This window comes from Ursus maritimus, unplaced genomic scaffold (assembly GCF_017311325.1).
Source record: "Ursus maritimus isolate PB19 unplaced genomic scaffold, ASM1731132v1 scaffold_23, whole genome shotgun sequence".
In the NCBI taxonomy this organism is placed as follows: domain Eukaryota; kingdom Metazoa; phylum Chordata; class Mammalia; order Carnivora; family Ursidae; genus Ursus; species Ursus maritimus.
Genome location: NW_024424786.1, coordinates 44,805,361 through 44,831,005, shown reverse-complemented (window position 1 = coordinate 44,831,005; position 25,645 = coordinate 44,805,361).

The window sequence follows — 25,645 nt, the reverse complement described above, 5'->3', positions numbered from 1 at the left end:
CCAAATCCTTGTCTCCAGGCTTGCTCTCAGGGGGGATCCAGGTTAAGACACCCTTCACTCAAAGGCAAGGTCTCTGTGCCAGGTGTGGGAACGTGCTCCTGAGAACATTCATGTCATGCAACAAAGTAGTTCCCGGGTCTTGAGGAGCCATTTCCCCTTTGCACCCTGGTGTGAAATTCAGACACTGCTGGAGGGTGGTGGACCTTGGTTTGATGTCCCCCCTCAGCGCTGAAGCCTTCCAGCGTCTCAAGGAGCCAATGGGGGGACGGGCCACAGATGAGACCTCAGAGGAGGAGTAAGGGGTGTGCGCTCCCAGATGCCGGTCTCCACACACACGAGAAGCTGTCATAAATGCACCCAGAGAACTTGCCCATGGAGGCTTTATGCTGACATTTTCCAAAGCCTCTGCCAAACGCTGGGGTGGGCGTTCACTTCTAGAAACAATAATCTGGTGAGCCAGCTGTGTTGACAGAAGTTCTGATTATAAAACAATTGAAAATTCTTAGAAAAAAATAACAAACATCCTTTTAAGCATGTGGCTGTGCTTCCTGGAACTTTGGGGGATTTCCAAGGACATGGGATGCAAAGAGGAAGCGTCACATGAGGGGATGGCCCTGAGGGATGGGCCACTTTCAGGAGCTTGGAGCCTTGGGCTGAAGGGGCGGTGTGAAGCTGGGACACGGATGGCACCCGGTCTGTGAGAGGCTGGCCCCCCGGGGTTCTGTGCACGAGGACAGGGGCTGACGCGGGTGCCTCGAGGTCTGGGAGCTGGGCCAGAAAGAGCCACACCTCTAGCTTTGCTGCTTAGAGCTTTCCAAGAAACCAGGACAAGTCTGGTTTCACATCCGCTGGGAGACCTCTATCTCTCTGCCCCCCCGTGGCTCACGGTCCCCCCGGGGAAGTTCTCTGGGGCCTGAGGGTGGGGACCCCACTGCAGCTGGCTCTCCTTCTCCAGCTAGTGACCCATCCAGACAGGTCACCCTGTTCCCCTCCCCCACCCCTGCCACAGAGCCTCCTTCCAGAGCATCCAGCGTGTGAGGGGAAAACCAGGGTGTCAGGAGCAGGGGCATTCCCACTCTGACGTCACAAACCCCCAAACGTGGCATGTGAGTAGCTTCTGGGTATCATCAAAGGCTACTAGCTCCCTGAAAAACTGAGTTCTTTCTTTCTTTTTAAATGACGTGTCCTTTCTTGTATATGCATCCCTGTCCTTCCCTCCCTTTCTCCCATCCACGGTGCACTTCCCGAACGTGGGCTCTCCACCTGCTTCATTTCCTTTCATTCCTTGTGAATTTGAGAAACCCGTGAGCAGAAGTCCACCCTAAAACGATGACCTCTTAGCTGCACCACGACCAGCAGCTTCTCAGGACCAGCTCTCCCCCCACACCGAGCCAACCAACCGGAACCCCGCCGTGTTTGCGGTGGAACCACATGGGGGAGGGGAGGGAGAATCTGTGGGCCCCTGTAGGCGATCCTGTCTTCCCATCCCTGACAGTGACGCGCTCCTCCGCGAGCCGAGCTCTTCTGTGATTTCCCGCGGCGACGTTCTGTATGTTCAGGGTCGAGGTCCTTCACGTCTTCCAACAGGTGTGTTCCAAAGTATCTGATTATATTAGAATTTATTCCTTCATGTGATAAATAACATTACTTCTAAACTTCACTTTGCAGTTATCTTTGGAGAGGACCCAGGGACGTTGTTACATCTCCACACATTAACGTTACTACATCCTTTACGGAGTTTGGGGCTTTGGTACATATGGTCGGGTTTTCTGCACGTAATGATTTTGCTTTTCCCTTTGCAATCTTTACGACTTTATTTCTTGTTCTTGCCTGTACTTGCCAGCCTTTCTAGTAAATGCTGAATGTACCATCCTTGTGTTGGTAATAAACTCAGGGAGAAAGGGTTTTGATTAAGTATGTCGGCTATGGGTTTTTGTATCAGATGAAGAAAGTTCCGTTCGATTTCTAGCTTGGTGAGGTTTTCTTTTTTTATCATCAACTGATATTGAATTTTATCAAATGCTTTTTCTGTGTCTGTTGAGATGATGCTATGGTTTTTGTCTTTTATCCTGCTTGCATCACGAGTTACTGATTACTATATCTTGGAACATGTGTATTGAGGCAGCATTTATATGCCACATAATTCACGGATCCGAAGCATACAGTTTGGGGGTTTTTAGTGCAGTCACAGAGCTATCCGACAAAGACCACAATCAGTTTTAGAACATGAGTGTCACCCCAGAAAGAAACCTGGACCCTTTTGCTGTCACCCCAAACCTTGGTCTCTCCCCACCCCCAGCCTCAAGCATCAACGAAACTACTTTCTGTCCCTATAGGTTTGCTTGTTTTGGACATTTCATAGAAACGCGATCACACAGTACTTCTGTGTCTGGCTTCTTCCGTGGATCAGAATGTTTTCAAGGTCCATCCATGTTGCAGCAGGTGTCAGGGCTTCCTCTCTCTTTATGGCCCAGTAATACTCCACTGTGTGATTTACCACGTTCTGTTTATTGTTCGTCCGCTGATGGACATTTGGGTTGTTTCTACTTTTTGGCGATTGTGAATGGTGCCGCTGTGAGCATTCCCCTCCGTGACTCTGTGTGGACACTGGTTTTCAATGACCCCAGGTGTGTCCGCAGGATGGGAACTGCTGGGCCACAGGGAGACTCCGCGTCTCACTCGTTGAGGACCCACCAGACTTCAAAAGCAGGAAGTTAACGTTGCGCTCACTGTTCTCTGATGGCCAGATCGAACAAAGGTTATGCCAAAGATCCCAACCACACGCGTTACATCCAAGGGTCTACTTCCGAGTTGGCATGGATTTGAGTTATTATGTTCCTTTAGTCTTCGTTGCTCTGGAAAATCTTTTCAGTCATGATCTCAGGGCTCCCTGCTCAGGGAGCAGGCAAGCTACTTGTTTTCTGTTTCTGGGAACTGGATAACCCTGGGAGGGCTATACCCCCCCCCCCATTCTGCAAGGCCCCAAGATGTCAAAGCATCATAAAGCGTAGAAAATACAAAACATGACTAAATCCCTCCCCTCCCTGCCGAGGTCCTACCCCCATGCCCACTCTCCTCCGGCTGCACTGGGGCCCTCTTCACCACGCTCAGGGAAAGAGGGGAGGAAGGCATCACACTGTCTCCACCTGTCCAGGTGAGTTCACGGAGTCAGCAGATCCCCTCCCTGGGTGGCCACACCGACAGCCCTGTAGGCTGCAGGGTTCACAGTTGAGAATCTCTATTTGGACCCCTCCGACTAGGGAACTGAGGAGGGGCTACCCCCACCTGCCCAGCCCTCCTTCCTACCGAAAGCAGACACAGGTGTGAGAGCCCAGGTCTCTCCTGTCACACTAGGCAGTGAAGACATTTGCAAAGATGCAAAAATGAAACCCTCTTCTCACTAAATTCCCTGTTATTTTTTATTTTTATTTTTAAAAAATATTTTATTTATTTATTTGGCAGACAGAGAGAACAAGCAGGGGGAGTTGCAAAGGGAGAGGGAGAAGCAGGCTCCCCACTGAGCAGGGAGCTCTGGGATCATGACCTGAGCCCAAGGCAGATGCTTAACCCACTGAGCCACCCAGGCGCCCCTCTAAAAGCAAATAGAGTTATTTTTGTGAAGATACAGTTTATGTTAACATGGGATGGGCTGTGGGACATCTGTCTCCACCCCAGGAGTATCCAACTGCCCCCTCCACCAAGGACAGTGTCAGCACAGACTTACATCATTGATGGGGGGGCAGACTCGGGACCTGCACGTCTCCCCTTCATACGTTGAAGCCCTAACCCCCAGTGTGACTGCATTTGGGGACGGGGTCCGTGAGGAGGTGACTAGAGTTAGATGAGATCCCCTGGTGGGCTCTGATCCAGGGTCACTGGGGTCCTCATTGGAAGAAGGACGGACACTGGAGATGCGTATTCAGAAGGACAATGGCGTGAGGACACGGCAAGCGGACACAGTGTCTGCGTGCCACGGGCAGGGGCTTCTCCAGAAACCGGCCTTGCGGACACCTTGACCCAGGGCTTCCAGAGGCTGGACGTGCTCCAGGAGATGTGCTGCTGTGTTTGCGTCCCACTCTGAGCCGGCCCCTTCTTCCCAGGGTGTGGAGGACGCCTTCCACACGCTGGTGCGAGAGATCCGGCAGCACGAGGTGCGGAAGCCGAACCCGCCTGACGACGGGGGCCCGGGCTGCCTGAGCTGCAGGTGCCTGCTCTCCTGACCTCCCTTCCAGGCCCCCTCTGACATCCCCGCAGACCCTCTGTGCCCCAGGAGCACGGGCACGGGGCGTGGAAGTGCCGGATGCCAGGAGGAGGTGCCGACGGAGGAAGGAGGAGGGGAAGGAAGGAAGGAAGTGCCACCGGAGCCCAGCCAGCCCCGGCTCCCCGGACAGAGTGACCGCAGACCTCCCAGGACGCTTTGCACACACTGTGGTGACCTGAGGCCCCCGGCACCCCGGCTGTCGCTCTCCTCCCAGCCCTGTCCTGGCCCTTTGGCCACAGGCTGAGTCGCAGTAAATTGATGGTCTTGATCCTGGCGTCTGGCCGAGATTGGAAGGCACCTGGGACCCTCAGCTTTGTCTGCCCGGAGGCCCCTCTGCGGGGACACCTGCAGGGGTGGGTGAGGCGGCCCGGGCCGAGCCACCCTCTTCTCTCTGGGTGTCTTCGTGCTCAGAGCTCTGGGCGCCAAAGGAACAGGCCGGCTTTGCCTCGTAACAAAACGCTTTATTGACCTTTCAGCAGCAGACGGGCTAGGAACCGAGGGTGCGAGCCTTTCCCTGGGGCGGGAGACCTGCTTTTCCTTTCGAGGACTGCCGGGGTCACACGGAGGCGTGGGTGCTGGCGTCCCCCAACTGGCAGCCTGTGCTGACCCTGGGTGTCGGCACGTTTCCTGCGTCCGGGGCCCCTGAGAGGCAGGTGCCGAGGACCGAGCTGCTGCAGCCGTGGTGCTGGGGTTCCTGGACAGGGTCCCCGCACGTCTGCGTGACCTCGGCCTCTGCCCCGATGCTGCCAGGCGACCGCTCCAGACCCCATCTCTGGCGGCGTGCCTCCTGCTGGGGGGGGGGCCCACCTGCCTGCCCCTGCTACGCCTTGGCTGGGGTGGCCTGTGGCTCCCAGCACTGCCCTAGGTCAGAGACCTAGATCTGTGGGACATGTCCAGGTCCCATGTGGCCACGTAGAGCCCTGAGAGGGCTCGCCCAGCCTTGGGCCAGAACCCAGGACTGGCCGGGGCCACGGGGCACTCGATCCCATCCGTCTTCATTCTGGTCGTGGGGGGGCTCATGTCGTCTCTGCCCCCTAGGGCCTGGGGCCAGGCCGGCTGAGGTCCCCCTGGGTCAGGGACTTATGCCTCCTGGGGGGGTTGCCGTCCTCCAGGAAGGCCAGTGTGACGAGGCAGGGCATGGTGCTGGCCGGCCAGAGCCTCAGGGCCCCCACGCTCAGCACCACGCTCTGCTCCAGAGGCCAGGGGGCATCTAACGTCCCCATGGACACGGAGGTCAGAGGGTCCCGGGCAGGGGCGGGGCCTTGGGGCTGATCGGTCAATGCTGCCCTGCCTCTGTCTCGGCTATGCCGGTCACTCCCCAGAGAGGGGCATGAGCTGCAGTGGCCGCAGGGCCGGAAGGGTGTCCTGGGCCCCATAGCTGCCTCTTTCCTGGGCTGGGTGGACGCTGTCCCGGGAGTTCCAGGGGTGTTCCGGGGCCTGGTCTGTGGTGTGGCCCCCGGGGTGGCCCAGGTAGGGGCTGAAGGGAAAGGGACCCAGTACTGTGCCTTCAAGCCCACATCCAGGGGCCACCTGCCCGCACTGTCCTGGTGCCCTTGGAGGTTGGGCAGGGAATTGCATCGCTGGGGGGGCAGCTGGGCCAGCCAGGGGTCCTGGGCTGGGGGCAGCTGGGTCAGAACCTGAGCCCCTGGGGCTCCTGGCCTCAGGTGTGCAGCCGCGGGCTCTGTGGACGTTCCCTCCCGCAGCAGCGGCTCCTCGGCCTGGAGGATGGCCTGGCTGGGAAGGTGTCCCAGCTGCTCACGTTGGGTGGCTGGACCTGGGGAGGCCGGCCCGTCCACTCCGAGGAGCGTCTCAACGCTCGAAGAAGGGAGGAGGGGCCTGGGTGCCGGGGACCCTTGCTCCAGGCCCAGGGGCATCGTGGGGAACTCCTCGGGGCCCGCTGCAAAGAGGCAGACTGCATTAGCGTCTCCAGCAGGCTGTCTCCAGCCGGCTGGGCCCAGGTGGGCTCGTGGCTCCCTGTGTCCACCCTGGCCTGCCCCTGACCACCACCCTCCAGGCTGCTGATGCCCAGCCCCTGCAGTGAGCGCCCGGGTGCCCCGCCCTGGCCTGGGTTCCCCAAGGTGGGAGCAGAAGAGGAGAGGGACGGAGGCGAGGAGGAAGGCCCCGGGGGCTCTGTCCACTGTGTGCTGCCCCGGGAGGGTGAATCCGGAGGGGATGGGGCCCTGAGCCCACCTGGGGGGGGCAGGTCACACTGCATCTTTCTCAGCTGGGCCATGGAGGCCCGAAGGTGTCTGAGCACCCCCTCATCGTCCAGGGCCCAGGGCTGGGCCAGAGTGTCCTGTAGAAACTCCCGAAGACCTTCCAGGGGCAGCTTCAGGAGGCGTTCTGGCCAAAGGGTGTGAGTCAGAGCCAGGGGGGCCCAGCCTGCTGCCCCAGGGTGCCTCCCAGGGACAACTGCTGGGGGTCCAGCTGCGCCGAGGAGTGCCGCGGGCAGAGCCGTGGCCGGGAGGACCCCGTGTCTGCTGCTCGTCTGTAGGGTGCCCCCAACCCGCCTGCCGGCCCCCGTCCCTCCACTGAGGTCTGCACGCTCCGCCCCTGCCCTTCCCCGACACCCCGGGCTCCCGCGGGCTCACTCACTGCTGTGCACCTTGAGGACGGTGTAGGCCATGGCCGTGAGCACGCGCTCCCCGTCTAAGATGTAGGTGTCCCAGAGCTTCAGGGTGAGCGAGAAGGGGGTCTGTGGGGACAGCAGGGGTGAGAGGAGCAGCCTCAGCTGGGCCCATGGGGAGCCCCTGCCGCTCCTGCCCAGCTGCATCCGTGGAGGCCCCGCAGCCCCTCCTGGGGGCGTGCTCCGCCCAGGGAGGATGGGGCTCCAGAAGCCTCCAGGTGGTGAAGGCCTGGCCGGCACAACCCGCGGACCTGGGGGGCCACAGACTCTGCCCCACGCTCGGTGGCCACATGCCCCGAGAGGACTCCAGGCTGGCTGCAGAATGGGCCTCGGGCCTGTCCACACCCCAGGCTGACCTGGCCTTCCCTGGGAGAGCGGAGACGGAGACAGTCCGTCCTCTGAACCTCCTCGAGGGGGCCTCTTGGGTTCTCCCTGTGAGCCTCAGCCTTTAGGGCCGCCGGTGGGGCCCGGCCAGTCTGGAGGGTGGGGCTGAGCTCGGGCCTCCCTGGGGGCCAGGGGCAGGGAGCAGGTCAGGCACCGGGTGGGCTTGGGTGGCCTTACCCGGTCGATGAAGCACTGTAGGAACCACTTGGCCGTGTAGATGCCAGTGCCCATCTGTTCCTCGTCCTGGTGGAAGGGCAGAAGGTGCTCAGGACCCAGCCTGGGCCAGGGCCCGGGCCCCATGCACCAGGTGGTTACACTCCCCATGGCCCCGCTCAGCCCTGACGCCGCCCCACGCACCAGGTGGTTACACTCCCCATGGCCCTGCTCAGCCCTGACGCCGCCCCCGGGCCCAGCAGGAGAAGGAACAGGACAGCAAAGTCTGGGCAGCTTCAGCAGGGTTCTGCTCGCCCCCCACCCCTGCCCAGGCCATAGGGGACGGGGCGTCTGGACAGCGTCTACTCGCCAGGTGCTCCTTCAGCCTTGGCAGTCCTTTGGCAAGAATGAGGTCATGATGGGCCTGAAACCTCAGCAATTTGGGGAATCCTGGAACGAAGAAGCCTGAGAAAGCCCCAGGCCCCCCAACAATCAGGGCCTTTTCCCCCACCAGGTGGGGGGTGAGTCCTGGCAGGTGTCTCCTCTCCCGTGCCCTGGCTCCCGTGTGTGTCCACAGCCCTCCTGGAGCTCCTGGTTGACCCCAGCTTTTCCCAGGACAGTAGAGACTGCCGGTCCAGGCCTTTCCTGGGGGGGTCAGGGGCAGAGGATCCTCCTCCTACAGACACCCAGCGGGTGGGTGCCCTGGGCGAGGACCAGGCCCATCTGACCACTAGTATTCCTCTCCTGCAGGTGGTTGAGCAGGGGGCAGTGGGGTCCTCAGCACCGGCGCAGGGAGTGCAGCCTGCAGGGGAGGGTAATGGGGGAGTGTGCAGGGCCATCTCCTGCGGCTGGAGCCAGGCTGGGGCCACTGGGCGTGAGGCAGCGCCTGGGTCTCTGGCCGCTGGGCTGGCGGGAGGGGCCGGGGGGGAAGCCGGAGCCAGGACAGGAGGTCATGACTCATAAAATAAGTAGAATGGTCTGTAAATGGGTGGGTTGATGCCACAAAAAGCATGATTGGCAAAGCTCCCTGGGAGGCGGTAAGCCCTGCCAGTGGGAGGCGTGTTAAAAGGGGGGTCTCGGCTCTTCCCCGCCAAGCCGGAAAGGCAGCCGGCAGGAGGCTGTCCTCCAGAGCTCCCAGTCCTCCGGGCCCAGGCGCCCAAGCCTCCCTTGCATCAGTGGCATGGTGTGCCGCTTGTTGTTTCATTGAAGGAGCGCGCCAGAATGCGCCTGTAGATAGTGGAAATACAGTAGAGAGCCCAATGATCAGTTCTGCACCGCAGTAGCTCACCTGCAAGAGCCAGGCCTCATGGAACGGAGGCCACCTCGGGCCGTGGTGAGGCCAGGCCAGCGGGGAACCTCCCCTCCCGCCCCAGGCCCTGATTCAGAGTATGGTCTCTTCAGGACCAGACCGTGAGCTGGCCACAGCGGTGTGTTATGCAGAGCACCTTACAATTCAGGTTCAGACTCGGGGGCCGTCGGAAGTCAAGTCTCCCCGCCGTGAGGTCTGACCCCACCCCCAGCCTCAGTCCTAGAGTCGGGAGCCCCTCCCTTGTGTCTCTGGGACATTGGGAGCTGGAGTCCTAACTATGTGCCCTGGTGGGTCAGGAATCCTCGAGACGGAGGGCACCCGCGGGGCAGCAGGCCGGGCAGGGGGACACTCACGGTGTTGTAGATGGAATACGCCGAGAGCACGTGGAACAGGGCTCGCTGCCTGGAAAAGGGGAGAGCAGGGTGGGTGGCTCTTGTCCGGCCAGCCCGCACAGCGAGGCCTGCGGGGGCAGAATCCAGCCTCCTGGGACCTGCGGTCTTCAGGGCATCTGGGCGGGGGCCGTGTCTTTGGGGTCAGGTCTACACACAGTGACGTGCAGCCAGCTCAGACACACAGTGCGGTGGGAGTTTATCTTCATTCTGCTGTTTTCTGTTTGCCTCCATGACAGCTGCCGCCCTGGGATGCTCAGCTCCTGGGTTTTCACGGAGCCATCAGCTCGCCCTGCCCCTGCCCCTGCAGCCCTGGAGTGGCCGCCAGCTGCACCCTGACCGTCCCCTTTGGGGCCAGGCACTCCCCCTGCACCGCTGCCCGCAGCCCCTAGGCCTTTCCTCCGTGGGTTCGCCCCCAGTCCCTGTCCCGGCGCCCTCCCTGTCGCCGCCGACCCTGGGGGCTACTGGGTCATCCCCAGCGCTTTTCCCACGCGGCAGGACTGTGTTTGCTGCCATCACCCCCCCTCCGCAGAGACCCCGGGTTGCCCCCCCAGAAGCCCCTGGGCCACCCTGACCCCTGAAGTGTCCCCTGGGGACCCCAGAAGCCTGCTTGCCCCGCAGCCTCACCTGATGCCATAGCGGTCCCAGAACATGACGTGGTTCCGGAAGGTCCGGTTCACGTCCAGATCAATTTGCCGGATGTCCTTGGAGAAGAGCTGGGCCTGCTCCTTCATTTTCTGTGGGCAGAACCGGGGAGGAGGGGCTGCGTCAGGGCCACGGAACCCTAACTGCCCCCAACTGCCCTCCTCAGCAGGGAGCACTGCTGGCCGCCGCGTCGTGTGTCCTGCAGAACCCTCCTTGCGTCCCTTGTCTCTGAAGCCGGGGCCCCGCCCCAGTGCCCACCGTGCCGTGATGCCCGCGTCGGGGCTCGGGCTCTGCAGCCCTGGGCAGGGAGGGCACTCCCGATGGTCAGTCCGAGGCTCCTCCCCTCCCCCACACAGGGGCCCATCCTCCAGGACTGAGCGCCAGCCTGGGCCCTGAGCGCGTCCCCGCAGAGGCTGCTCCCTGGAACGTGCTCCCAGGGCCCAGGCCCATCTCAGGGCACTCGGGGACACAGGGAGGGTCCCTGGGCCTGTGCTCCTGATGCCCCCTGGAGCCCTGCAGCCCCCCAGGTGGGGCAGGGCAGGGCAGAGCTGGCTCTCCTCCCCTTCGCATCCATGAGCTCCTTCTGCGGGCCGAGCAGGAATCTGGCACTGGCCCACCTGGCCGGCCCCCATCCCAAGCTCCGGGGCCGGGAGGGCTGCTGTGGGGCTCCGGGCCTGTCCAGGGTGCCGGCTACCATCACCCTGATGCTAAGCCCGCCCAGGAGGAGGACAGAGCCCCACAGCCCTGCCTGTCTCTGACCCCATGCCTGCCCTGCTCTGGGGCCCATGGGACTGAGGCGGGGGCAGCAGGGAGATGGCGGGACCCTCGGGACTGAGAGGCACCAGGAGAGTGCTGGGGTCGCCCCGGGTCCCCAAGGCACATGACCTCACCCCTCCCTCCCCACGGGTTCCCCTGAGCTCCTGCCGAGGCGTCATCCAAGGGCCATGCCTCTGCTGGGGGTGGAAGGGCTTACCTCGTATACCCCTTGGTTGGTGGCCTTCACCGTCTCGATATCGAGCAGGAGGGCCCACAGCTGACCCCGCACCTGCGGAGGGACCCCTTTGTAGACGCGACGGCGCATCTACAGGAAAGAAGGTGGCGCTGGTGAGACAGGCCCCGGCGGCACCACGGAGCCCAAGGAGCACCAGGCATGTCGAAGCTTCTGGCCTTGGCTCCGTGGTGTCTGCAGAGAGGCTGGGTCTCCCTAGAGCGGGGCCCCGACTCCCACAAGGAGGAGGGGACTGTGGCCCGGCCCTGTCGCTCCCTCTGTTGTCCTCCTTGGGCCTGGGGAGGCTTTGGCTCTGGCAGCATACGCTCCCCAGGCAGGGGACAATCGTGGGGTCGGGGGGGGTTGGAGGGAGGCTGTGGGCTGCACCCCACCCCCGGGCGGGACACAGTGCCGTCTGCGGGGACGCGGCGCCCCACCTTCTCACTGTGCCGGTAGCGGTCCCAGTTCCTCAGCATCTTCACCCACTTGTCGGCTCTCCGGGTCTCCTGGCGACGTTGCTGGAAAATGAGAGGGGGGTCAGCAGATAGGCCGCCCGCTGCTGTAGGTTGGTGCCGGGGCAGTGTTCAGGCACCCTTCGGGGCCTTTGTGTGAGCAGACACAGAGGAGCAGAGAGGCACAGGGCCGCTCCCGCTGACTGCGGCTCCGGGTCTCAGGCCCGTTCCCAGCAGAGCGTGGAGGGCTGGGACAGGGGGTTTTGGCAAAATAGCCCTGGGGCAGCTTTGCAGACTGGGTCTGCCGTCACCTGGCCCCAGGCCCACCCACCGCGTCCTGCTCGAGCCCCAGGACAGGCTCGTACCTTTGCCTCGTGGGGGCTGGGGCCAGGCAGCTCCTTCTCCCTGGAAGGCAAGAGAAGCAGAGCTCTGAGGACCAGGCCCCGGCCCTACAGCCCCCAAGGCTCGGCCCAGGAGACTCAGGAGGAGACGGCTGACCCCAGGGAGGGTGGGGGCCGCCAGCTGCCTATGGCTCAGGCGGGGGCAGGTTCCTGTTTTGGGTGTGAGAGAGGTTGTTGCTGGCAGGTGGGCTGGGCAGGGTTTCTCAGCAGCCCCCCAGAAGATCCCCTGCCCCTGTCCTGGGATGGGCCAGTGTGAGAGCTCTCAGTGCAGCCTGGGGGCCTCCTTGGACCATTGGGCTGAGGTCCCCAGGCCTTCCTAGAGCCTGGCTGCCCGGCGTCCAGCCTGCCTCTCCCTCACCCTGGCCATCACCCTGGCCATCACCCAGGTCCCCACCTGGGCCCCCCCGTGCCTGTCCCCCGACTCCACCCCTCTTGTTGGTCACTCCTGCCTCTCTGGCCCATTTTTACCCCTTGTCTTGTCAGAGCCCTGAGCATGACCCACCCCTGACCCCTCCAAACGGGCCCCTGTCCCTGGGCGGTGAGCAGGGACTGAGACCCCGGGAGCAGCCTGGTGGCCACACAGGGAGTCTCCAGGCTCAGCGAGGTCTTGTGGCGGCCATCGGCCCAGCAGCCTCCTTTCCTTGCACCAAGGCCACTGCGCTGTCCCTCGTCCCCTGTTCCCGCCCCAGGGCAGCCTCTTCCTCCTCTTCCCGCCTCCTGCCCAGGCGGGTCGGCCCCTCCCTCAGCTGCCCACCCTCCCTCCCTGACCCTGCCTTGTCCCTGGCATCTTCCTGCCATCCTGCAGGGGCCTTCAGGAGCTGTGATGGCCCTGGCCTGGGGGTGTCACTGAGGAGCACTCCTCCGCCCTCGCCCCAGACCGGAAAGGACGCCACCTTCCCAGAGCCCCTCACCCTCTGGAGCCCCTGCTCAACAGACTGGACCCACACTCTGAATGCTGGAGGCCGAAGCGGGCGTGGAGGCCCCTCCTCGGAGTGCCCAGGGGCCTGGCCCAAGGCCCGGCTCCATGGCTGCCCATGTCCTGGCTTTGCCTCCTGGGTCTCTCGGCTCCAGCCCAGCCCAGACTCCGGCCCTCAGAGGGCTCCAGGAGACTAGGCCCTGAGGTGGGGAGATGGGTCCTGCCTCGAGAGAGGTGTTCCTACAAATGCAGTCCACCCCGAGATGGATGGAGGAGGGCCCGGGGGACTCACTGCAGAAAGCCATGATGGTCCGTGAGCCTGCACAGCGAGAGCTCAGCATCTTCCCGTGGGCCCCGGGGAGACCCTGCTGGGCATGCCTGAAACAGGGGACGGGGTGGGCACCTCTCAGAGCCAGGGCCACGGGGGAAAGGAGGGTACAGAATGCCTCCTCTCTCCCCTGCATCCTCAGGGAGCCCAGGACCCTCTGAAAAGGGCCCAGCACGAGAGGCAGGACCTGTCTGCCCCAGGGGAGCAGCCAGACAGCCTCACCTGCTTCTACCAGCGATGAGCCCCCCTGGCTTCCCTGCTCCTACTGGCAACGTGCCCACTTGGGCTCAGCTGCTGGACTCTGGCTCCGCTCCCCACCGGGGACACAACTGCTCTTGCTGCTGGGACTCCTTTTGGGCCAGAGCTGCTCACACCTGCCTGTGGTCCCCACCTGGGCCTTATCTGCTATGGACGACTGTGATCCCGGATGGACCCTCACCTGCTGCTGATTGATGCCTAGGACCCCCTCCCAGCCCCGGATCTCTCTCGTTCCTGAAGACTCCGGTCCTTGTCTGGGCTGAACGGGCCCATCCTTGGCTCTGGTCCCCACCTGGGCCCCCCCGTGCCTGCAGGCTCTGGTCCCTGCCCCTGCAGCGGGTGCGCCTCGTGTCGATGGGCCCTCTCTGGGCCTCACCTGAGTGTAATTGGCGATGATGTTGGCCCGTTCCAAGGCCAGAAGGGTCTCCAGGTCCTCTTCCATGGGGCTGCAAACCAAACACATCCAGATAGGATCCTGCGTGAAAACCTCCAGAGCACAAGGCGTCTGCTCCCTGTGGCCAGATCCCCAGTCTGTCTGAGCCCAGAGTGGAGAAAACCTTCTAGCTCCGGGGGGGCGTGCTGGGCCAGCAGATCCCACGCGGGCCCTCCCACTCGGTAGCACTCCTGCCTCCAGACTCCCTTCCCGGCCACTGTCCCAGGACATGCAGTCACCCTGAGATGACGGGGTCTCTTCACCCCGTTACCAGGAGCACACGGGGGGCCGGGAGGCTCCTGGGAACCGCTGACCTGATGCTCGGTGTGGCGTCCCCCAGCCTGGGGCTGGCAGCACGAGGCTGGCTGGAACGGCCGGCCAGTGAGTGTTCCTGCGGGTTTGGGGGGATCAAAGGTGTCTCTCAGATCCCACAAGCTCACGCGACACGAGGGAAGAAGCAATGAACTGGACGTCATCCACATGAATGACTTTGCCAGCAAGAGTGTGAACAAACTCCCACCCTGAACGCCAGGACTGCGCATAGCCCGAGGAGGGGTGTCGGGAGAGCAGGAGGGGCTTCGTGTTCCCTGTTTGGGGTGGAGCACGCTGGCTCCTGGCCCAGGAGGCTAGGACTGGGGCAGCAGGGGGGCAGCCCCGACCCCACGGAGCTGTGGAAGGACCGCATACACACGGTCAGCACTCGGGGCTCGGGGGTTCTCGGCCACAGCCCGGAGGCCATCGCGGCCCACCCGGAGCCCACAAGCCCCACAGTGGCCCGAGGGGAGCAGGGAGCAACTCACACTCACCTGTGGCCTGTCGCTGTGGGAGCTGCACCTGCTGTCTACACGGGGGTTGTGGGGCAAGGGAGTCAGTGCGAGTGTGGCAGAGCCAGGGACAGAGAGCGCGAGCGCCTCCAACTGCCTGCGGACACAGAGCAGAGTGCGCGCCAGGCAGCGGTGGAACCCCGGGGTGCCACCGTTCCGCCCGCAATGGGTCCCGTGTCATCAGTGCAGGTCGATGGGTTCCGTCTGCACATAGCCCTTCATCCTGAGGGTCAAGCTCCTGGGGAGGGTCCTGGCATCACGCACGCACGGTGGGAAGGGCAGGCATGCCTCCCTCCCACCATCCTCGGCGCCCATGCTCGGGCCCTCCAGGCGTCCCACCTTCTAGGGAGACTGTGTCACAGATGTCCTCCCACCCCAGGGTTCACAGCATGCGTTTTGCACTTAAGAGCGTTTGAGGGGCCCCTGGGTGCCTGAGTTGTTTGAGTGTCTGCCTCTTGGTTTTGGCTCAGGTCATGATCTCCCGGGTGGGGAGACTGACCCTGTGTTGGGCCCTGGACTCGGCTGGGTGTCTGCTTGAGATTCTCTCTCCCTCTCCCTCTGCCCCTCCCTCCACTCGAGCTCTCTCTATCTCTCACACAAAGAAAGACATTTTTTTTTTTAATTTACACTGAAGAACAGTTGAGAAATCTTGATCATCCCTGCCAAGGAGCCCTTATATTTGGAACGGCTGCATGATTGCCTTTCATGATTCACTGTGATTTCTAATAGAAGCCCCTCTTCTTGAGTACTTACTGAAGTATTGTCAATACACAATGTTACATTAGTTTCAGGACTACAACTTAGTGATGTGACAATTCTGTCCATTACTCAGCACTCCCCACGAGAACTGTAGTCACCGTCTGTCCCCGTACAAGTTATTACAGTACCAATGACTGTATTCCCTATGCTCACTTTTTGAATTTCCGTGGTGTATCTGTTTTAGGACTGGAAGTTTAGAGCTCTTAATATTTTTCATCTCTATTGCCCACCCCCCCACCCACTTCCCCTCTGGCAAATCAACCGATGATCCATCACTTCACAAGAGAATAGACAAAGGCCATATGATCATCTCAATAGTTGGAGAAAGAGCATCTGACAAAATAGACCATAAAAAGCAAAGTCGGTTTAGAGGAAACATTCATCAACGAAATAAAGGCCATGTATGAAAGCCCACAGCTGACCTCATACTCAATGGTGAAGACCTGTAATCATTTCCCCTCAGACCAGGAACAAGACAAGGACGTCCTCCCTCAGCTCTCCATTCCTAGCCACAGCAATTACACAAGAAAAAGAAAGCCATCCCGATTGCTAAGGGGGAAGTCAAACTGTCCCTTTTTGCTGAAGACATGGTACTATAAATAGGAAACCCTAGAGACTCCACCAAAAACTGTTAGAACTAATGAGCGAAGTTCATACAGTTGCGGGACAAAAAGCAACATACAAAAAATTGGTCCCCTTTCTATGTAACAAGAATGACTCTCCAAAAAGGAAATTAAGAAAACAACTAACTTCTCAGTAGCATCAAAAAGAAAAGACATCACCAAGGAAGTGAAAGACTTGTACACTAAAAACCAGAAGACTTTGGGAAGACATTCCATTCTCAAGTGTTGGAAGCCTTCATATTGTTACAATGTCCATAGGACCCAAAGCAATACTCACTTTCAATGCAATTCCTATTGGATTCACGATGGCAATTTTTAGAAATAGAAGAAGAACCCTAAAGTTCATACGCCCCCACAAATGACCCGGGACAGCAAAAACAACATTGAGGAAGAAGAACAGAGCTGGATGCAGCACGTTTCTGATATCAAATGATGTCACAAACCTACAGAATTAAAAGAGTGTGGTTCTGGGTGACCTGAGTGGCTCAGTGGGTTAAGAGACCACCTCTTGATCTCAGCTCAGGTCTTGATCTCAGGATCATGAGTTCAAGCCCTGTGCTGGGCTCCACACTGGGCTTACGACCTACTTAAACAAAACAAAACAAAACAAAACAAAACAAAACAAACTCACAATAGTGTGTTTCTGGCATAAGCCGATGGAGCAGAATAGAGAGCCCAGAAGGAAACCCGCTCTGATATGATCAACTGATCATTGAACCAGGTGCCAAGAATACACAGTGGGGACAAAACAGATCTTCCAGAAATGCTGTTGGGAAAGCTGGGCATCCACACATCCACATGCAGAAGAAGGAAATTGGACCTTTATCTTACACCGTCATCACCATAGATCAACTCAGACTGAATTTGAGGCTTCAATGTAGGTCCTGAAACTAAAACCCCAAGAAGGGAACACAGGGGAAAGCTTTACCTTGCTTTCCTGTGCTCAAAGATTTTTTACTTCTCTGCCTTCTTTCAGATTGAGCAAGTGTTAGTTCATATTTTCCCACCATTCTGCTCTGTAGATTCACTGTTTCCTCGCCTTACTCTGGTGGCTGCTCTGAAAGGGTTACCTTGTGTCCTTGCTGTGGGCATCCTGAGTTTGGATCAAGCGTGTAAAATGTCTTGCAGGCATCTTTTCCTTGTGTGGGACAGTCTCCCAGGCAGCATCCAAGACGTCAGACTGCTGGGTCAAAACTACTGTTTCAACGTTCTTGACTAGTTTGGAATTTCCATGGTCTGCAAAGATAAATAGTATGATGAACCCCCAAATGCCATCACCCGGGTCCAGCTCAGTGTCCTGGGCTCACCACACGCTTCCCCAGCAGCAAGTGTGTCACAGCAAACTCGAGACTCTGGTTTACTTTATCTGTAGTCCTCTCCATATTCGTTTTATAATTCAGGGACTCCTTTGTATGTATGCCCACCACACCATCACGACACTGCCAAGATGTCGTGCAGGGCGTGCAGCCAGTGTTCGTACCTCCCCGGCCACCGTACAGCTCCCTGGTCAGTCTGTCCTCATCAGTGGATATCCTTCTACCTTACCTGTGTGGCTTCCCTGCTAGATTCCCAGTGCCTGGATTGTCGCTGAAAGAGCGATGCCTGGTGTCAGTCTGATCACCTATTGTGTGGCTGTGCTGTTGGGTGTTCAGCCATTCTTTCTTCAGGGGCGTTCCCGTGGCCCCACGTTTCTGCTGTTCCAGGCAAAGCATCAGCAGCTTCACTGTGCATACACCCCCATGTGCTGATGCTTCTTTCCGTGGGATGGCAGGGATTCCCAGGAGAGGAGGGTATACATCAAAGACTGGACATCATGTCCACTATGCCAAATGCTTCCAAACACGGTGTCTCCCTTCACATTCCTACTGTCATTAAGGTACACCCATATGTATATATATATAGATGTGTCTCCAGTTACGGATTTTGCTTTTGATGTCATATGTACCAACTCTTTGCCTAAGTAAGATTTCCACCATTTTTTCCAAGGTTGGTTGGTTGGTTGTTTATCTGAGTAATCTCTACAAGCAAGGTGGGGCTCGAACTTACAACCTGAGATCAAGAGTCACATGCTCCACTGACTGAGCCAGGCAGATGCCCTAGTTTTTTTTTAAGTTTTATATTTTTTATATTTAGTCCTTTGATCTATTTTGAGTTTATCTTTGCAATTGAGACCAAGATCCTTTTTTTGGGGGGGGGGCATTAAAATGTCCAGTTGTTCCAATAGTATTTCTTGAAAAAACTATCTTTTCTTGAGAGAATGGCCTTTCTACCTTTGTAGTGAAGGCAGTTACCCTTATTGGTCTGGCTCTATTCGGGACCCTGTATTCCGTTCCATTGATCTGTGTGTCTGTCCTTCACCAGCACCACACTGGCTCCATTGTTACAACTTCAGAGTCAGTTTTGAAAGAAGGTACTATGATGCTCACACCTCACTCTTCTTTTTCTACATTCTTTGAGCTGTTCTAGCTTTTCCATCTTTGCATATAGTTTCGAGAATCAGCTTATCTATATCTACAAGAAGTCTTTTTTTTTTAAAGATTTTATTTATTTATTTGACAGAGAAAGACAGCCAGCGAGAGAGGGAACACAAGCAGGGGGAGTGGTAGAGGAAGAAGCAGGCTCCCAGCGGAGGAGCCTGATGGGGGGCTCGATCCTGGAACGCCGGGATCAAGCCCTGAGCCGAAGGCAGACGCTTAACCGCTGTGCCACCCAGGTGCCCCTATATCTGCAAGAAGTCTTGCTGAAATTTTGATTGGGACTGCAGTTAATCCATACATCACTTAAAGAGAACTGATGTGTTTACTACATCAAATCTCTCCATCCCCAAACATGGTACATCTCCCCATACATTAAAGTCTTTTAAAGTGTCTTTCTTCAAAATTCTGTAGTTTTCACACACAGATCCAGTGCGTGTTTTCTCTGCATGTATGCTTGGGTATTTTATCTTTTTTTGGAGCTGATGTAGATAATATTTTTACGATTTCTGTTTTCTAAATGTGGGTTTTCTGTTGCAATCTTGCATCCCAAGACCTCACCAAACTTACATATTTGTTCTACAAGGTTTTCGACAGATTCTTTGGAATTTTCTAATCATGTCATCTGTGAATACAGACAGTTTTCTTTCTATCTTTCCCATGTGGTGCATTTTTAAATTTTTCATTGGAGTGGCTTGACTTCCAGTATGATGTTGAACGAGACTCATGAGGGTGGATTTCTCTCTTATTCCTGCTTTCAGGGAGAACATTCACTGCTTCAGCATCACACCTGATGTAACCTGCTGGATGTTTTTGAGATGCCCCATACTGGTTGAAGAAGTTCCCCTCTATTCTGATTTTGCTGGAAGTTTGATCATGAATGGCTGCTGGTTTTTGTCAAATGCTCTTTCTGTATCAACTGATATGAAGTGTGATCTTTTCTCTTTAGATCATTAATGTGGCAAGTTATAATGGTACATGTGCAACTGATGAACCAACCTTGCATTTCCAGGAAAATTGGCACTTGGTTGTGGCACATTATTCTTTTTATATATTATAGCATTTGAATTCATAATATTTTGATTGAGGATTTTCATGTGGTTCATGGGAATATTTGTCTGTAGTTTGCCCTTATTTTCTTGCTTCCTTCGTCCCTCCTTCCCTCTCTCCCTTCCTCCCTCCCTCCCTTCCTCCCTCCCTTCTCTCCATCCTTTCTTCCTTCCTTCTCTTTCTCTCTGTCTCTCTCTCCCACTTTCCTTCTCTCCCTTTTTCTTTCTTTTGTACTCTTAGTTGTGGGTATCAGGGTAATGTTGTCCTCATAGGTTGGGACATATTCCCTCCTGTTCTATTTTTTCTGGAAGAGACTGCATATCATTGGTGTTCTTTCTTCTTTAAATGTCTGGTAGAATTTGCCATTGAAACCATCTAGGCCTGGAGATTTCTCAGTAAGGGTAACTACAAATTCAATTTTTAAAAAGTGTTGTAGGGCTGTGATATTATGCTTTAGAGTAAAGATGTAATTTGGTTTTCATACAGGTTCCTGGTTCACAGCTCACAAAACCCTTGCAATTTCTAGAGCAAAGGGCCCATCTTTTGTTACCACAGTTGGTCTCTTGTCCTCAGTTCCTGAACTCCCCTCAGAGCCATGAAGGTGAAGCAAGTGTCTTGTTCTGCTTAACCAGCCCCTCTCTACCACAGTTGGGTTTATGTTCATGAGGGGACTTTGGGAAGGCCCTAAGGATGTGGGCTGGGTGCTGGGGAGGGGGGTGGACCAACTGTGACGAGAGGGTTGGAGCCTCCATAAAAACTCAAAAGGAGGAGGGGTCAGAGGGCTTCCAGGTTGGTGAACCACATGCCAGGCCCCTGGACCCCAAACTCCATGAGGCAGAAGGGACCAGGGACTCTTGCCGACCTCACCCTACGCACTTCTACTTCTGGCCATTCATTCAGGTCCTTTAGCATCCTTTGTAGTAAACCTGTAATCTACTAGTCAACTGGTCTCCCAAGTTCTGTGAGCTGCCCTAGCAAATGAATGGAACCAGAGGAGGGGGTCGTGGGGACCTCCGATTAGTAGCTGGTCTGTCAGAAGCACAGGAGACAACCTGGACTGGAGTCTGAACAGGGGGCTGTCTTGTGGGCCTGAGCGCTTCACCTGTGGTGCTCTCTTTAAGCAGGTAGAGTCAGAATTGAGTTCATTTGCTGGGACACCTGGTCATGTCTGTGAGCATTGAGTTAATTCCTCGATGATATGGAAACACACACACACACACACACACACTGTAAGGACTACTCCAGTTATCTCTTTCATCTTGAGGGTGATTGCAAGCGTGTGGTTTTGAAGAATTGTTCCATTTCATCTGAGTTGTCAGATTATGTGTGTAGAGTTCTTTGTGTTTCTCTTCTTCCCCTTTTCATGTTTTCATGTATTGTCATGCTATCCTCTCTTTCGTAATATTGGTAAATTATGTCTTCTTTCTTTTACTCTTTCTGTCTTGCTAGACATTCACAAATGTGCTGACAAAAAGCAACTTGTGGAGGGATATACACAGTGTACCATTTCCATGGTTCACAACACGCAGAAAGGCCTTTGCTTTCTTAGGAACGCATACTTATGTGACTGAAGATCTGTGGGAATAATGGACCGTATAGAGTTAATTTGTAAGTTTTCCATCCATTTCTATTTTTTGGAACAGCTTCAGAAGAATAAGTGCTAATTCTTTAAATGTTTGGTAGAATTCCTCTGGGAAGCCATCCACCCTTGTACTCTTGTTGGTTGGGAGATTTTTGATTACTAGCTTCAATTTTTTTTTGCTGGTTACGGGTCTGTTCAGGTTTTCTCATTTTTTTGTTTAGTTTTGGTATTTTATATGCTGCCAACAACCTCGACAGGTGCCCGCAGCCCACAGGGACGCACCCTGCATTCTCTCCCGTGGCTCTGGGCTCCCTCGGCAGCCTCAGGGATGTGACCTCGAGCCCACTCTGCCTGACCTCAGGGGGTGGTGGTGTCCTGCTGGGTGTTTGGGGGGCTCGTCTCTCATCATCTGCATCTGCAGCAAGCAGTTCTCACAGCCCGTGGCTCGGCTTTCCAACCCTTCACGGTGTTTTCTTGATGAACAGATGTGCTCCACATCGGCGTGGTCAAGTTTGGTCATCTCTTCCTTGAAGTTCATTGATTTTTGTATCTTACTTAAGGAGGATGTTTTCCTATAAGAAGGAGGTGAAGACAATTTCTCACATCACTTTCTAACATCCTGCCGTGCACGTTGCTGTGTACACTCTACCCGGACTGGTTTCCGAGTATGATGGAAAACATGCAGATACTTTCCTTATTTTCTGCTTAGCACTCACAGCGACATTTAATTGAAAGACCCAGCTATTTCCACTTTTCTGCAGCACTGTCTCTCAGAGATCAATACCCTCTTCTGACTGTTTTAAAGGAAGTCTTGATAGATTTGGGGTAAAAAAATCTTTGTTGCTTATTTGCAATGTAGTATATTCTTGGGGCGCCTGGCTGGCTCAGTCGGTGGAGCATGGGGCTCTTGATCTCAGGATCATGAGTTTGAGCCCCATGTTGATTATAAGGATTACTTAAATACATTTTTAAAAACTTAAAAATATATTGTTGAACTACACAGTTTGGTTTTTCGGTTTATTTGTTGTGTGTTTGGTTGGAAGGAGGCCTTCGCTTGACAATATTCACATCCCTCCATACTTTTTTCTCTTCTTAAGGCTTTTCGCATCTTGCTTCAGGGCCCACCCACTCCGCAGCGTCATAACTGTATCGTCGTACACTGTCTTCTCATAGCTGTCTGGCTTTGCATGCCACGTGTAGACACACAACCTTCTTAGGACTGAATTTTGTGGAGGGGACAAAAACTGCATTGCGTTTTTTTTTTTTTAAGATTTATTTGTTTATTATTTGAGAGAAAGAGAGCACGGGGAGAGGGGAAGAAGAGGGAGAGAGAGAGAATCCCAAGCATACTCCCTGCTGAGCACCGAGCCCTACCCAGGGCTCGATCCCAGGACCCTGAGATCATGATCTGAGCTGAAACTAGGAGTCAGGGGCTTAACAGACTGAGCCACGAGGGGCCCCGCATCGTGTTTTTCTCTATGGAAGCCCAGTGTCCTGGCATCGTTTACAGAGAGCACGTCCTATCCGCGTGCACTTTTTCCATGAGTGAGTCTGGTTTAGAACCAGCGTTCTAGCCACTGATCAGGTTTTCTATGCTTATGAAGAAACCACATTATCTAAGTTTCTAGAACTTTGTCCAGAGCTTTTCAAGGGTGCCTTGATTATGTTTGTCCATTTGCATTTCCATATAAATTTTTAAAAAGCTTTTCAAGGAGGGAACTGATGTTTTGTGCAGAAGTACATGGAATCAGTTTGGGGAGGACTGATACTTTTATGATATGATTTAATCTTCTTAACCATAGACAATCTTCCTTTCTATTGTGTTTGCCATGAAGCAGCACAGGTCCCAACAGCCAAGATGTGGAAACAGCCTTGCCGTCCATCAGGGGACGAATGCGTAAAGAAGATGCGGTGTATACATACAACGGGATAGTACTCAGCCGCGGGAAAGAAGGGAATCCTGCCACTGGTGACAACGTGGATGGAACCTGAGGGCGTCGTGCTGAGTGAAAGCAGCCAGACAAATACTGTGTGTGTCACCTGTATTTGGACTCTAAGCAAGCTGAGCTTACAGGGACGGAGGCAGGACGGTGGTTATCAGAGGGGCTGTGGGGGGACGGGGGCGATGCGGGTCCCAGGGTCTGAGCTCACTTGAAGGTGAGCAGTCCTGCAGATCCGACACGCAGCATCGTGACTACAGTCAACGGTACCGGATGGGAGACGTCAGGGTTCCCGAGACCAGCTGCCAACTAACCCGACCTATCCGCGGAAGTTGAGTAATTTGAGAAAACATTTTGAAAAAAAAATTTACTGTCCACTAGTAAAAGATCCAAGATAATCACACGTGAACGTGCTTAAAAATGGAACCATTTCATCCTTATGAGAAAACAGAGATTAATCTCTACATGGTCTTATATATGTAAGGCTTTCATAACTATAACTCACACAAGCCGTAAAATAAAAGGCTGATCAGTTCAGAATACATGAAGTGCTCTGCACGGCAGTAACAATAATAAAAACAGCAAAGTCCCAACGACGAATGAAGATGGTGGACATGTTATTTGCACTGCCGGCAATCGAGAACGGACTAGTCTCCTCGCGTGTGAGGAGCTAAGGGAAATGGGACGCGAGGACCTTGGGGGAGAAGCCTCTTGTGTGTTTCCCGAGGCTCCCCAGGAAGGCGGTGGTAGGGTTGACACTGCTGTTCACCGTGGGGGACAAGGAGATCAAGGAGGGGGCAGAGACGGAGAGACCACTCGTGGGAGGGTCACGGTGACTGAGACCTGGGGCATGAGGAGAAGCTTTCGGACTCTCCCGGGCTGGGCTCCCCGTTCCCTGGTCACCACTGTGAAGACAAAGGGGGCATGCCCCGCGGTGAAGCTTCCCCCAGACTGTGGCTCACTGGGGTGGGGTGGGGTGAAGTGGGGGACACAAGTTGCGTGGAAGCCAGCAACAGTCCCCTAGCGGTGATCTGGGGCTTCAGACCTCCTCCCATCCCCAAGTTTCTCGGCTACATCAGCCTCTGCTGTTTGGTGCCCTCTTAACTGCATATCAGAATGGATAAGAGCATCCCTCTGCAAAGAGCTCCCCTGACTTTGTCATCTGTCCTACCCCTCCCCATCCCAATGCCTCCTCCTGTTGTGGGTGGAACCCCTGCCTGTCCAGACTGATCATTTTGTTACTGGGGCAATGCTGGAGCCCTGACGGTTGGGGTTCCAGCTCTCTTCTTGGACCAGGCTCCGCTCTCGAGACTTGCGTGGTGTCGCTGGCAAACTCGTGCCTGTGGCACCCGGGTGAGCCCCAGGGCGAGTGCAGCGGGCGAGGCTCAGCTGGAGTCACAGGCGCTGACCCCTGCCCGTGCTGGTGTCTGAGCAGGGAAAGGAGAGCGCTGGCTGCTGGGTGGGCACTTCCCCGCAGCGGGCGTGTTCGGAGTCCTGTCCGCAGATGGAAGGACCGGACCCGGGAAGGAGAGATCATGCCTGTCTCCAGGTGCAGGAGACTCAGGTCCTGTGCACGCAGACGTTCTTGACTGCTGTGTTCCCAACACGGTGGGGACGCCGGGGTGGCTCAGCCGGTGGAGCGTCTGGCTCTTGGTTTCAGCTCAGGTCATGATCTCAGGGGCGTGGGATCGAGCCCCACGTCCAGCTCCTAACAGGGCGGAGTCTTGCTTGAGATTCTTTCTGCATCTCCTCTGCCCCTCTCGCTCATGCTCTGTCTCTCTAAAATAAATAAATAGTTAAAAAAAAAGGCATGGGCAGAAGGCACAGGGATAGTTGACTACTAATAATACAGTAACAGAAGCAAGAGCCAGGGACAGATGCCTCTGGAAGCTTCCAGCCCTGGGTCTGGGGGCTCAGCGTGTCCTGTGAAGCATCTCCCTTCGGCGAAGCTCGTCCGCTGACGCTTGGTTCTCTCCGCACCACGCAAGACGCCTGAGATGCTCCGTGAGCACCACTTGTCGTGGAAACTTCTTTCTGGCGCAAGAGGATGGAACAGTGAATAGATAGGAGCGGTCTCTGCCTCATTCGAGTTTACATTCGGGGTCCGATGGAGTGAGCGGGGGGTGGGGCGAGGCTTCGCAGCAGCTTCTCCCACCAGCACGCAGACAGCTCCGTCTGCAGCTCATCTCGTAGGTGGGTGCCCACGGGGGTGGGGGGGCTCCATACAGTTTGAGCTCGACTGTTTTTTTCTAACCAGCGGGTTAATGAACCCCACGGAAGTCTCTGGACCTTCAGGGAGGTGAGAGCTCGGAAGCGCCATCCAGTTTGGAGAATGTTCTAGTCTCAGCAAAATCTCTGCAGACAGAGGGGCAGCCGGGCAGCCCGTGTCACGGCGGTGAGACGTGCTCGTGGGGTCCTGGGCCTGAGCAAAGCCCCGTTTTCCACTTCGAGTCCTCATCACATTGTGTTGAAGACGTAGCCTCTGAGGTGAGCAGCTCACGTCCTGGGACCCCATGTGTGAGGCCAGGAGCCACTGGAACGGAAGACCCCGTGGGACTGCAGGTGCGCGCCCGTGGCAGGGGAGCTCTGCTCCCTGTTTTGGGGCTCAGAGAGCCGCCAAGAGCACGGCTGGAGAAAACCTTCAACGTACGTACGTGCGGCGTAGGGCAGGACTAATGTGACGCGGTCGCTCTCGGGCTACAGGCCAGGGGCCACCTCATCCGTCTTCTCTGGGGTCATCATGGCCTTTCCTACGCTCTGTAAGATGCACAGAGCCCTTTCCTGGGAGGACTCACCATCCCCTGTCCAAGCCCCATCACCCAAATCTTGGACGTCTCTCATGAGCCAGCC